This window comes from Neoarius graeffei, chromosome 13 (assembly GCF_027579695.1).
Source record: "Neoarius graeffei isolate fNeoGra1 chromosome 13, fNeoGra1.pri, whole genome shotgun sequence".
Classification (NCBI taxonomy): domain Eukaryota; kingdom Metazoa; phylum Chordata; class Actinopteri; order Siluriformes; family Ariidae; genus Neoarius; species Neoarius graeffei.
The window spans coordinates 80,589,497-80,602,336 of NC_083581.1; the positions used below are offsets into that span (position 1 = coordinate 80,589,497).

General features: G+C 41.3%; 1 protein-coding gene across 7 annotated transcripts in view; it reads right to left on the bottom strand.

The window, feature by feature from the left end:
* Positions 1 to 12,840, bottom strand: part of zmp:0000000926 (uncharacterized) — a 99,891-nt gene that overhangs the window by 25,999 nt on the left and 61,052 nt on the right. For 3 of the 7 annotated variants that reach the window (XM_060938622.1, XM_060938624.1, XM_060938629.1), the window contains exon 1: positions 417 to 636. The exons of the other annotated variants lie outside the window; for them this stretch is intronic. The gene's annotated coding sequence lies outside the window, so the exon portion shown is untranslated. Of the gene's footprint in view, positions 1 to 416; positions 637 to 12,840 lie in introns of those variants that run through there. 7 annotated transcript variants of the gene reach the window in all.

Genomic DNA, 12,840 nt, shown 5'->3' on the forward strand with positions numbered 1-12,840 from the left:
AGCAGCAAAATGCATCATGAGAAAATATATTATAATTTAGGATGCAGAATAAAAAAAAACAGGATAAATCGAGATGCATAAGGAACTGATTTATAATCCCATCGTAGTGATTGGAGTTGGACTTGAACTGAACTGCGAGGTTTGTACAGATTATCACACCTGATAGCGACATCAATGCAGATAGAACAGACTTAAATTAATCAACAGATAAATGGATATTAAAGAACTTTATCATTCAGAACCTGCATACAGTCCGAATTTAACTCGAATAAGCAAACTGGAGAACATCTAGAATACATAGAATATATGTGTGTGTGTGTGTGTGTGTGTGTGTGTGTGTGTGTGTGAGAGAGAGAGAGAGAGAGAGAGAGAGAGAGAGTGATTTCCCATCCAAGTGCTGATATGGTGTGACTGACCTTTGAGTGGGCAGAGCAGCTATCCGTGCAGTGGCTAAAATTCCCCGAGTGTGTAACGCACAGATCCCACTTTTCTTCCTCTCTCTCTCTCTCTCTCTCTCTCTCTCTCTCACACACACACACACACACACACACACACACACACACACAGCAACGGCAACAGGCCTGCAGCACACAAACACACTGATACAGACACAACCGAGGAGTCACAAGACGTCGAGAGCTTGCAAAGAGTGTGCATGTGTGAGCGTGTGTGCGCGCGTGTGTACACATAGCTAAGGAAATGAGTAATATCTTGCCATGCAACAGCAGACCAGTTGCTGCTCTCGCCCACTCGTCTTACTCACTGAGAAACACACACACACACACACACACACACACACACACACACACACACACACACACACTTGTACGAAGTGACTGGAGATCTCATGGACTCTAACACACGTGCGCACACACACATACAGAGAGAGCATTAATACACTCTGTAGGAGACAGCAAGAAGAAGGAGATGGTGATGAACTGAAAGAAGAGATGTTGAGAGAAGAGATTCGTCCTACACAAACTCTCTGACTCAAATCAAAACTGCTCTCTGCATATCTCTCTCTCTCTCACACACACACACACACACACACACTTCTCATTTCTCTTTGACTCATTCCATTCAGGTGCAGCGTCAGCACTGTGAGAAAACCCTCACGCCATTTTAGATTTTTAAATAAGCCTCAATTAAATAAATAAATAAAAATAATTCATTCATTTATAAATCATTTGCTTTGACAGGTGACAAGTTGGAACGATCCAAACTGCTGAACATTTCTGAGCAAGAGAACATTTTACAGCACTTTGAGCAACCGAAGTTAGACTTCAGTGCAACAAAATGCTATGTTCTGTGCTTCTGTGGGCGGCACGGTGGTGTAGTGGTTAGCGCTGTCGCCTCACAGCAAGAAGGTCCTGGGTTCGAGCCCCGTGGCCGGCGAGGGCCTTTCTGTGTGGAGTTTGCATGTTCTCCCCGTGTCCGCGTGGGTTTCCTCCGGGTGCTCCGGTTTCCCCCACAGTCCAAAGACATGCAGGTTAGGTTAATGTGAGGTGCCCTTGAGCGAGGTACCGAACCCCTGACTGCTCCCCTGGCACTCTGGTGTGGCTGCCCACTGCTCTGAGTGTGTGTGCGTGTGTGTGTGTGTGCATGTGTGTGAGTGTGTGCATGTGTTCACTGCTTCAGATGGGTTAAATGCAGAGGATGAATTTCACTGTGCTTGAAGTGTGCATGTGACGAATAAAGGTTTCTAAATCAGGTCGTGTTTCATGAGAATGTTCCACAGAAACAGCTCTCAGTACGTTGGGAACATTCTGAACATCTGTCAACATCTGTGAAAAAGAGCATTTAATCCAGAATTAGAGAAGAAATAAAACACTTGGGGTTGTGCTGATACAGGAAAATAATTAACAGTTATTCCATGAAATCGAGTCGTACATGAGCTGATAGGTGACGAGGCGCGTAGCACCGAGATTGAGTGGAATAACTGTTTTATTCTCTCCACATTCACTGGATATTGAGAAACACAGCATTTTTATTTTTTGCAAATTTGATAAATAAAAACTTTATACAAAACATCCAGCAAAATCATTTCTGCTTAGAATGTAAACAAACCGGCGAAATGACCGGAGCAATTTGTGAAAAATGTGATTTATAATAATTCTTGAAAAATAAGAACAGATATGTTCTTACTATCAAATACTTTCATTTTGTACTTTGGGGGTTTTGTTTCGAGTAGAGGTTTTATTTCATCCTCGGTTGGTTCAGTAACACGCTCCGCCATTTTGTTTTTCTCTACTCACAGTATATGAGCTGATTTCCTAGTAGTAGAGTAGCCAATCAGAGCGCACGATTGCTCATATCCAGTGAATGTGGAGAGAATAATGAATAATATTCATGGTGTTGTGTCTTAACATGAGTTTTGAAGTTGATTATTTTTCCTACAGTACAGTAGCACGTCCTGGAGTGTTTTATTCTTTTTATACGACAGCAGTTTCCTGCTGAAAATAAAAAAAATTTATTGTTAAAGAATAATGCTGAAATTTTTTATCCAGGGTGGCACGGTGGTGTAGTGGTTAGCGCTGTCGCCTCACAGCAAGAAGGTCCGGGTTCGAGCCCCGTGGCCGGCGAGGGCCTTTCTGTGTGGAGTTTGCATGTTCTCCCCGTGTCCGCGTGGGTTTCCTCCGGGTGCTCCGGTTTCCCCCACAGTCCAAAGACATGCAGGTTAGGTTAACTGGTGACTCTAAATTGAGCGTAGGTGTGAATGTGAGTGTGAATGGTTGTCTGTGTCTATGTGTCAGCCCTGTGATGACCTGGCGACTTGTCCAGGGTGTACCCCGCCTTTCGCCCGTAGTCAGCTGGGATAGGATCCAGCTCACCTGCGACCCTGTAGAACAGGATAAAGCGGCTACAGATAATGAGATGAGATTTTTTATCCATTTCTAGTTATATTTAATAGCTACAGTGAATGTGTGCTCTTATAGGAAAACTTTACCAGCACATTCTGAAGTGTTTTATTCTTCTTAAAGGACAATTTGCCATCCTGAACAATTTAATTTATTACAGAATGACATGCAGGTTTTATCCAGTTATAGTGACATTTAATGTGCTGGGATAGGAAAACAATCAATAATAGAGCTTGATGCAAAATGGAGTAAGTTACAACCCTCAAGTCGATTGTTTTCCAATAACAGTATATCATGATTTATTACTTCCATGTAAAAAGCAGCGGCAGTTTCCCGCCGTCCCGTGAGCAGAGTTTTTACTCTGGTGTACCGACTTCAACCTGTTGTTACTCCCAAAGTCCTGAACAGATCTTCACCAGATACATTTCTTTGGAAAGCAGAGATTATGAGATTTTTAGTGACGGAAAATATTCAAGAATTAAGCAATGACAGGTTTGGAAAATTAAACGACATCTGCATGAACAATTTTCACACCACAGCCAGCGAGCGTCTGATACACCTACCGGTAACTACATTATTATTTCCCTGTGAGAAATCATGACTGACTATTTTTGTAAATCTTTTGGCTCAAAAATTAGTGTCCAGGTTACGTGTGTGATGCCAGATTTTCACGGTTTTCAGTGTGGTCTCCTGTATAGCACAGTGGGAGAGTACCTCCTGTTATGATGTACTATATACCAGGGGACTAAAACTATTGATTACAGCCCATATTTAAAACTCTCCTCGCACTTTTACATTTTGAGTGTCATGTCACAAAATACTAACCCCTCATCATAGAAACAGCCATACATGGCCACACTAGTCAAGCTACTAGTGACCGCCATTTTGGCTTTGTGTTTTCTCATTCCAGATCATGTGATCCTGAGTCCGAGGAGGTCTGTTGTGTTTTGTCAAAATTTTTAAAATATTTCTTCTATTGTACACAAAATTGTGATGGAAATCCGGCTAATGAGGACAATTTTATTTATTACAGGATGACACATTATACTTTTTTCTGTTTATAGTCATGTTTAAGGCTTTATCTGCATAACGAGCTCCTTCCTGTTATCACGTAAATGAACGTTATAGCAGTGAGAAGCAGCATGCTCCCTCTCAACCTCGACTCTTTTTTTGCTTGAAGTTAAAAATCAACAAAATGAACTTCAGTACTGAGAAAACTGAAAGCGTAAAGTCCTAATGACTGGAGACAAACAGGCAAAATAAAACTTCACCATATCAGTGATTGCACATTTCGTAATCCGTTTCATGGCGTCAGCACCATACACGCCCCTATGAATAAGCCGTTACTATGGAAACGATATGATGTTAAAGGAGTGCATTAATAAGGACCCGGGATTTGAAGCTGAACTGCGCTTACAGCAAACTAATCAGACCTTCTGTTCAATCTGAATGGAGGATTCAGTCTTCTGCACGAGATTGTGGATAAATTGGTCGGCAGACGGCTGTGTTTGTGATCAATGCCCTGGCGGTGTGTGAATAAGTGCAGTGGTTTTACACTGATGACTCACATTTCAGAGCAGTATAATAACACAGTGACTATAATACAGAGCTGTGTTTAATATAGAGCCTGACGGTATTCATCAGCCTGAGAAACAGACATTCTTTTATGAATAATGTTTTCTCACACACACACACACACACACACACACACACACACACACACACACACACACACACACACAGCTGTAGGTCATGCTGAAATGTAACTTAATGACTTCAGGTTTTTGCACACACACACACACACACACACACACACACACACACACACACACCAGGGTCAAAACTAAAATGAACGCAGTGTTCTTAATCATAAACTCATTTATACACTTCAGAGTATTTCCCTTCATTAGGAAACTTCTGTCCCACTGACGTCTTCAGTCGTCTATCTTTAGATAGATAGATAGATAGATAGATAGATAGATAGATAGATAGATAGATAGATGTGTATTGTCCTTTTTCTTTGTGTGTGTGTGTGTGTGTGTGTGTCTGTGTGTGACGCTTCATTTTTCCTGTGTGCAGCGTTTTTCCTCGAAGCTGATCGTGTTTCCCGCAGCAATGCCACCAGATCTGTCTGACACAGCAGAATCCAGGATTCACACACACACACACACACACACACACACACACACACACACACACACACACACACACACACTCTTAGTAATCCTTTCCCTTCCTTTTCATCAGTTTGTATCTTTGTCTTCCTCTACGTCATTCATCCAAACCTGTCCTTGACAATTGTGTGTGTGTGTGTGTGTGCGTGTGTGTGTGTGTGTAAAACCCTCCACTAGTGTTCACTACTTAGCAGTGTCGTCTTTCTTTCTTTTCTGTTGATGTTTTTAGATAACCATTAAAGAATTTATATTACTTTCCTGACACATGATGATTTTTAAATTTAATTTATTTGGCATGAGTTTTTTTTCCAACTTTTTAATTAGTTTTTTGAAATATTTGAAAATCAGTCACTGGGTTAATATTTTTTTTATCAATGAAGAAGAAGCCTTTATTTTTATCACATGCACACTTAAACACAGTGAAATTCCTCTCTGCATTTAACTCATCTGAAGCAGTGAACACACACACACACACACACACACACACACACACACACACACACACACACACACACACACACAGAGCAGTGGGCAGCTATACTACAGCACCTGGGCAGAAGTTGGGGTCAGGGGCCTCGCTCAAGGGCACTTCAGCCCAACCTCAGGCCCCAACTGCCCCATGTGAACCTAACTGCATGTCTTTGGACTGTGGGGCTTTTCATATTTATTGTAGTATTAAAATTGCCCTCCATTGCTCATCTATCTGTCTGTCTCCCAGTCCTGTAGTCAGTATTCCCAGGATTAGCTCCACATCCACCACAATCCGACCCAGTGAACGAATGAATGTTCTCTCTATCTCTCTCTCTCTCTCTCAGTCCTCCTCTCAGCTAACCCGATATCTCCTCAATAAGAATATTGAATATTCTGTGCTTTCCTAAGCATGACTCAACCTTCGTTTCTGTGTTCTTTCACTTTTGGTCAGAAACATTGATGATGATTAAAATAGCATGCAACATTGAGTCACGAACACCAGCTCCATTTTCCATCCAAATGGTTCAGAAATTATGCAAATTTCCAAAATTCCCTTTTTGATCAGGGGCGCTGCTGAACACACGCACCAGGACAAACATGACGCCACGGTCAGAGACCGAGAGGCCAAACACACACGGACTGATATGATCTAATAAGGAGTGACGTTCTGAAAAGCTCTCGTGTGACAGGTTTTTATTTTTGTAGTGACATTTGAGGGTAAAGTTTCACTTGGAGTGGAATGAGTTTTAAAACCCACGTCAAGGTCTCAGTCTGAAGCGCCTGTAGGTGGATATGAACACACTTCTGAAGATAACAGCACATGGGTGTACAAACACACACACATACACACACAATGGATATTCTGTGTAGTTGGACTTTATTGGTTGAGTAGCCGATAGAAGCGTTTTTATATATAAAGAGAGAGCGAGAGAGAGAGAACCAGATTCCACACAGACAGACAGCAAGTTACGGACAGACAGCTAGAAATAATATTAGACATCACAAAATATAATGTCAGGGATGGAAGGAAGGAATTACAATTAATCTCATTACTGAAACAAAGGTGATTTTTTGTGGTTATACACTTTTTGCCTTCGCCAGCTTTGTCACAGGAGGTTAAGTTTTCACTTTGCTTGTTTATTTGTCCCCAATGTAACTCAAAAAGTAGTGAACAGATTTTGATGACATTTTGAGGAAAGATGAACCATAGGCCAAGGAACAATAGATTACATTTTGATGTAAATCCAGATGTGTGTGTGGATCCAGGATGTTCTAAAAAATGGCTTGGCAGAGGTATGAACTCGACCGAGCGCCCTTCTAGTTTGAGTATTTTACTTTGAGGCATTTTACTTCACTACAATTTAAATCGCCTCTGTTACAGAGTAAAAAAAATCTCCATGAAATACACTTCAGGAAATGACATGATCTCCTACTCCAAGAAGACAGCCTCTGGATAATAATTAACTAATGTTGTCTGGCTTTTTTTCATGGTCTATCAGATATATTCCATTCAGCAAGTATGATACTGAACGAGTCGAAGACGAGTAGCTGAATGGAATATATCTGATAGACCACAAAAAAAAGCCAGACAATATTATTATTATTATTATTATTATTATTATTATTATTATTATCCATACACATTCCTTTCGGGTGCTGAACGCGTCTTTTTCTTTCAAAATTCTCTCAAAATCTTCTGTATTTAATGAAGCAAACCTGGCGGCCATGTTTGTTTACAAATTGTCACAGTCACTCGCTAGCACGGAAGTTTTACGTCTCCGACGTGTGACGTCATGTTGTCTTGACAACCATGCAATATCATAAACCATATTCAACGCTCATTCTCCATTGGGTAGAGTGATGTAATACACATAGGATAAGCGATATACTAACAATATTGCATGCTATCAAACCAAATGAATGAAACCCGCTAGAAGGGAATAGAACACGGTTTTATTCCATCGAAAAAGTGTCATGTATGGATAATAATTCCCGATATTTCGCTCCGATGACGTCACTCCCAGTGTTTTCCCGCTGACTCGACATGTGCTGTCAAAATGGCAAACTGGTTCAAAATTAAAATTCTTTTGATTAACTTGTGTAACTTTTTTGTGGATGTGTCCATGTAATATAAAGAACATTACACGGTGGGGTGAAGATATGAAGTTTATCGTCCTGTGTTGAAAATATTTTCACTCGTTGACTTCACTCACTCATGTTCACCACTGAAAGAGAAACTTCAGATCTTTGCACCACTGTGTAATATCCTCTCTATATTGTTAGCTAAATATTATATTATAATATTAGCTATATGTTCATATAAAATAAATGATGTTCATTAGATAAACCAATATTAAAATGTGTATAATACGGGGTCATTCCTTAGACTTTGTGTCTTTTGAACATTAAAAAAAAATGTTTTATACAAGTACAAGCACTTTCCCTGGAATATCGATCATATACCATTATATATACAGTACACATACTGAATGTCTCATCAATTCTTCAGAGTCAGTTATATAAACAAAAAGGAGAAATATTAATGGGGAAAAAACATTGATATATGACGTGTTTATCCCACAGAGTGTATCTTGTATGTAGTAGAATTAGTCATTGTGGTAAAAAAAAAATGGTGGCGATTGATGTTGTTTTGAAAAATCGTTATACCACAGCACAGTTTACTTACTGATTCGGAACAGAGATTCATTTCCTACAACATGTTATACCACAGGTTTATATTAACGCATTCATTCTCATGTATAATTCTTTCTATAGTAACAGCTAAACACTATGGACTCCAGATAATAGTGGAGCTCCGTACGTCAGAGGAAATGGAAACACATCGACCTGATTTTCGATTGTTTTTGTGACCGTATGTACAAACGATGTCTGTGTCCCACCACAGGCAACCCGATCATAAGTGCAAGGGAATGTATCTCATAAACACCTGACCACCAGACAATGAATTGTGTATCTTTATTTACACAAGACAGATGGGTTTTTATTCAGTGCTTATTTTTAATTTGCTTTTTAGAAAATAACGTATTTACTAACACATTTTACAGAAAATATTCACAACAGTTTCATATAAAACAAGTTAAAACAATTTTATCAGTCCACTCACTTGTGGGACAGTTGTAAGCAGGCCAACAAGTTATTAGCTCATCTGGCTGACAAGTGATGAGTTTACACCATCATGCATTATCCGTTGTCTGTCTGGCGTCTACATTTCATGAAAATCGCTTCTTCTCCCTCAATTCTTCACCGATTTTGATTCTTTCTGGTATGAAGGTAGGGGAACCTAGGGTGCATATAACTTCTACCCAAATTTGCTTCATTACAATTATTAATGAAGTTATGGACTAATTAAGCCTTAATGAGCAGTTCAACAAAAATCGCTTCTTCTCGGTCAATTCCTCGCTGTTTTGGATTCTTTCTGGTAAATAGGTCGGTATTCCTAGGGTGGATATCGCTTCTTTATATAGCTTGTATATAGCGTATATAGCTTGTATATAGCTTGTATATAGCGTATATAGCTTGCAACATTTATTGTGCAAGGTGGCCCACTTTAAATCGTTCCTTCTGGACTAGACGGGGCCGGAGTGAGCTACACCGTCATTGACCGTCTCGTTATACAGTTCAGTAGCAATTATGAAATAATCTAAACCTGCCATGGAACGATATTGATTAGTTCTTAGGTTTGTTTACATTCTTAGTGGAAATTATTTTGTCAGACGTTTTGTATAAAGTTTTTATTTATCGAATTTGCAAAAAAGAAAAATGCTCTGTTTCTCAAAATCCAGTGAATGTGGAGAGAATAAAAGTTATTCCACTCAATCTCATCGTACATGGATTATAGCTATCAGCTCATGTACGGCTCGATTTCATGGAATAACTTAACTGTATTCAAGATTCAAAGATTTTTTTATTGTCAGTTCACTATCAGGACATATAGGAGAATTGAAATGCTGTTTCTCTCTCACCTTACTTGTAAAATCAGGTAAAAAAATATTTGTATTAAGAAAAACAAATATACAGTGTGTATATATCGGTAAAAATACACTCTAAAATCAAACAATGTACAAAATAGCAGAAGTGCAAATACAGTACAATATCTGTAATGGAGAAGGTGCTTAGAAGAGCAGCTTATGAGGTGTACATGAACAGTAGTGCAAATGACCAATAGCAGCAGATACAACAGTAATGTATTACAGTCCAGGGTTAGTGTGTAGGTAGTGGACAGAGTTCAGCATCCTGACAGCCTGGTGGATGAAGCTATTCAGTAATCTTGTGGAGCGGGCCCGGAGGCTCCGGTACCTTTTCCCTGAGGGCAGGAGGCTGAAGAGTGAGTGTGAAGGGTGGGAGGTGTCACCAGCGATGCTGATGGCTCTGCGGGTGAGACAGGAGTGATAGATGTCCGTAAGGGAGGGCTGAGGGGTACCAATGATCTTGCTGGCCGTGTTCACTATGTGTTGCAGAGTCTTCTGGCAGGAGGCATTGCAGCCTCCGTACCACGCAGTGATGCAGCCAGTGAGGACACTCTCAATGGTGCCCCTGTAGAAAGAGCACATGATGGGGGGTGGGACTCATGCACTCCTCAGTTTGTGGAGGAAGCAGAGGTGAGTTTGAGCCTTCATGGCCAGTGATGCAGTGTTGTTGGACCAGGAGAGGTCCTCAGCAATGTGCACCCCTAGGAATTTGGTGCTGCTCACCCTCTCCACTGTAGCACCATTGATGGTCAGAGGGGGATGCTGTGAGTGACCTCTCCTGGAGTTGACTACAATCTCTTTGGTCTTCCCCATGTTCAAGAAGAGATTGTTGTCTTTGCTCCACTGGACCAGTTGGCTCACCTCATTCCTGTAGTTGGCTTCATCGTTGTTAGTGATGAGGCCCACCACAGTCGTGTCATCCCCAAACTTGATGATGTGGTTGGTGCTGTAGATTGGTACACAGTCATGGGTCAGCAGGGTGAAGAGCAGCGGGTTGAGCACACACCCTTGTGGGGCCCCTGTATTCAGCATGATGGTCCTGGAGGTGTTACTGCCGACCCGCACATTCTGTGGCCTCCCTGTAAGAAAGTCCAGCACCCAGTTACAAAGAGGTGTGTTGAGTCCCAAATGTCCGAGTTTTTGTATTAGCTGCTGGGGAATGATTGTGTTGAATGTTGAACTGTAATCCAAGAACAGCATTCGCACATAGGTGTTCTTTGAGTCCAGGTGAGTGAGGGCTGGGTGGAGAGCAGCAGAGATAGCGTCCTCTATGGACCTGTTTGACCTATATGCAAACTGGAATGGGTCATGACAGGGAGGGAGGGAGGATGGAGTTGATGTTCTGCATGACCAGTCGCTCAAAGTACTTCAAGATGATGGAAGTCAGTGCTACGGGTCAATAGTCATTATAGCTGGATGGGAGGGGCTTCTTCGGCACTGGTATTATGGTTGTAGCTTTGAAACACGTGGGGACAACAGCTTGGTTCACGGAGATGTTAAAGATGTCAGCGAGGACATCCCTGAGCTCCATGGCACAGTCCTTCAGAACACGACCAGGTATGTTGTCTGGTCCAACTGCCTTACATGGGTTGATCCTGGAAAGGGTCCTCTCCACGCTGGCTGGAGCCAGACATACGGCCTGCTCATCTGAGGGAGGAGTGGTCTTCTGTGCTGGTGTGTTGTTTTGTGTTTCAAAGTGTCCAAAGAAGTTATTGAGGCAGTTTAGCAATGTGATGTCACTCTCACAGGTCTGTGGTGGGGGTTTGTAGTTTGTGGGGGTTTGAATGCCACACCAGAGAGACTGTGCATCTCTGGTGTTGCTGAAGTGTCCAGATATTTTATTGCTGTACTGACATTTTGCCTCCCTGATGCCGCGGGACAGGTTGGCCCTGGGTGTTGCTAGTCCTGCGGTGTCACCGGCCCTAAAGGCTGCGTCCCGAGCCCACAGGAGCCTGTGAACCTCTCCTGTCAGCCAAGGCTTCTGGTTAGCATGAACAGTGATGGTTTTGCAGTGAGTGACATCATCAGTGCATTGAGCGATGTATACTGTGATGGCCTCGGTGTATTCCTCCAAGTCTATATGCTCGTTGTAAGTGGCTGCTTCTTTGTCCCAGTGTGTAGTGCTAAAACAGTCTTTCAAAGCGTAGGAGGCCCCCTCTGGCCACACACGTACCTCCTTTTGTGTGACATGTCATTCTTTTAAAAAAAAGTAACCTTTGGCAAATTGCTGTCGTTTAAAAGGAATAAAAAAACTTGTTGGGGGTGACGTGTTGTGATGAAGTGGAGTTTTAGGTGGAACTTGATTCTTTTCCATGCTTTATTCCTCTTATATACGACAGCAATTTCACAACAATTATCATGTTTTTATTTATTAATCAATGTGCTTCTTACCTGTTTAGTGATATTTAATGTTTTGGGAACTTGAGCAGCTCCTGATTCATGTGGCAGCTGTCTGGTTAGATTTTAAGCTTGAAAATCTTTATGAAATGTCTGAAATGTTTAATGAATAAGAAGGAAATTTAAGCGTCCAAGGCCACTGAAGCGTCCAGGCTGCTCCTGATGCGTGAGAGGTTTCTAAGCTTTTTTGTCAGAAATTTCAGAAAATATAAAAAAGGCTTTTCCTGCTGAATGTCTTATTCCTCATAAACGACAACAGTGTGACTAGAGACAGTGAGAATTACAGAGAGTAAGGAAATCTGTCAGGGAGCAAACAGTGGGGCACCAGGACACTGGAGTTTTTGGCTCAGAAGTTTATAAAGACCAAAATTATTATTATTATTATTATTATTATTAACAACAACAACAACAACAACTAGGCCTATAAAAGAGGTGAACAAAATATAACTTGACTTGAGACACAAACTTCTGCCATGACGTTAAATGAACAAACACTGACCCGACACAATGAGACTAAAAGGAACCAATACAGCGGCTCGGCTGAATGAAATAACACAGAAGGACGAAACAAAAATAAACTCTGACTACAAACAGATACAAAGCAAAACTAACTTAAGCCAAACCCCCCTCAGGCCCACAGTGAGGCGTGGTACAGCCTAATGAGCAGGATCCAAGATTTAGGTCTCCTCAGCACTCAGCCACGCCTTTTACCCAACTAGGAAGGGACCGCCCCCAACACTCAGGGTAACTCAAAAAAACCCTCAAAAACAAAGAAACACAGGATTAATGATAAACAAACAAACAAACAAACAGCTTTTGCAACCCTACAGCGTTAAAATGTGTGCACTCCATATAAAACAGTGTTGAGTTAAAGCAAATAAACTGTAAATCAAACAAACGGTGTTGAGTCGGTGATTGGTGTGAGATCATAAACATGAGTGTAAATGATAA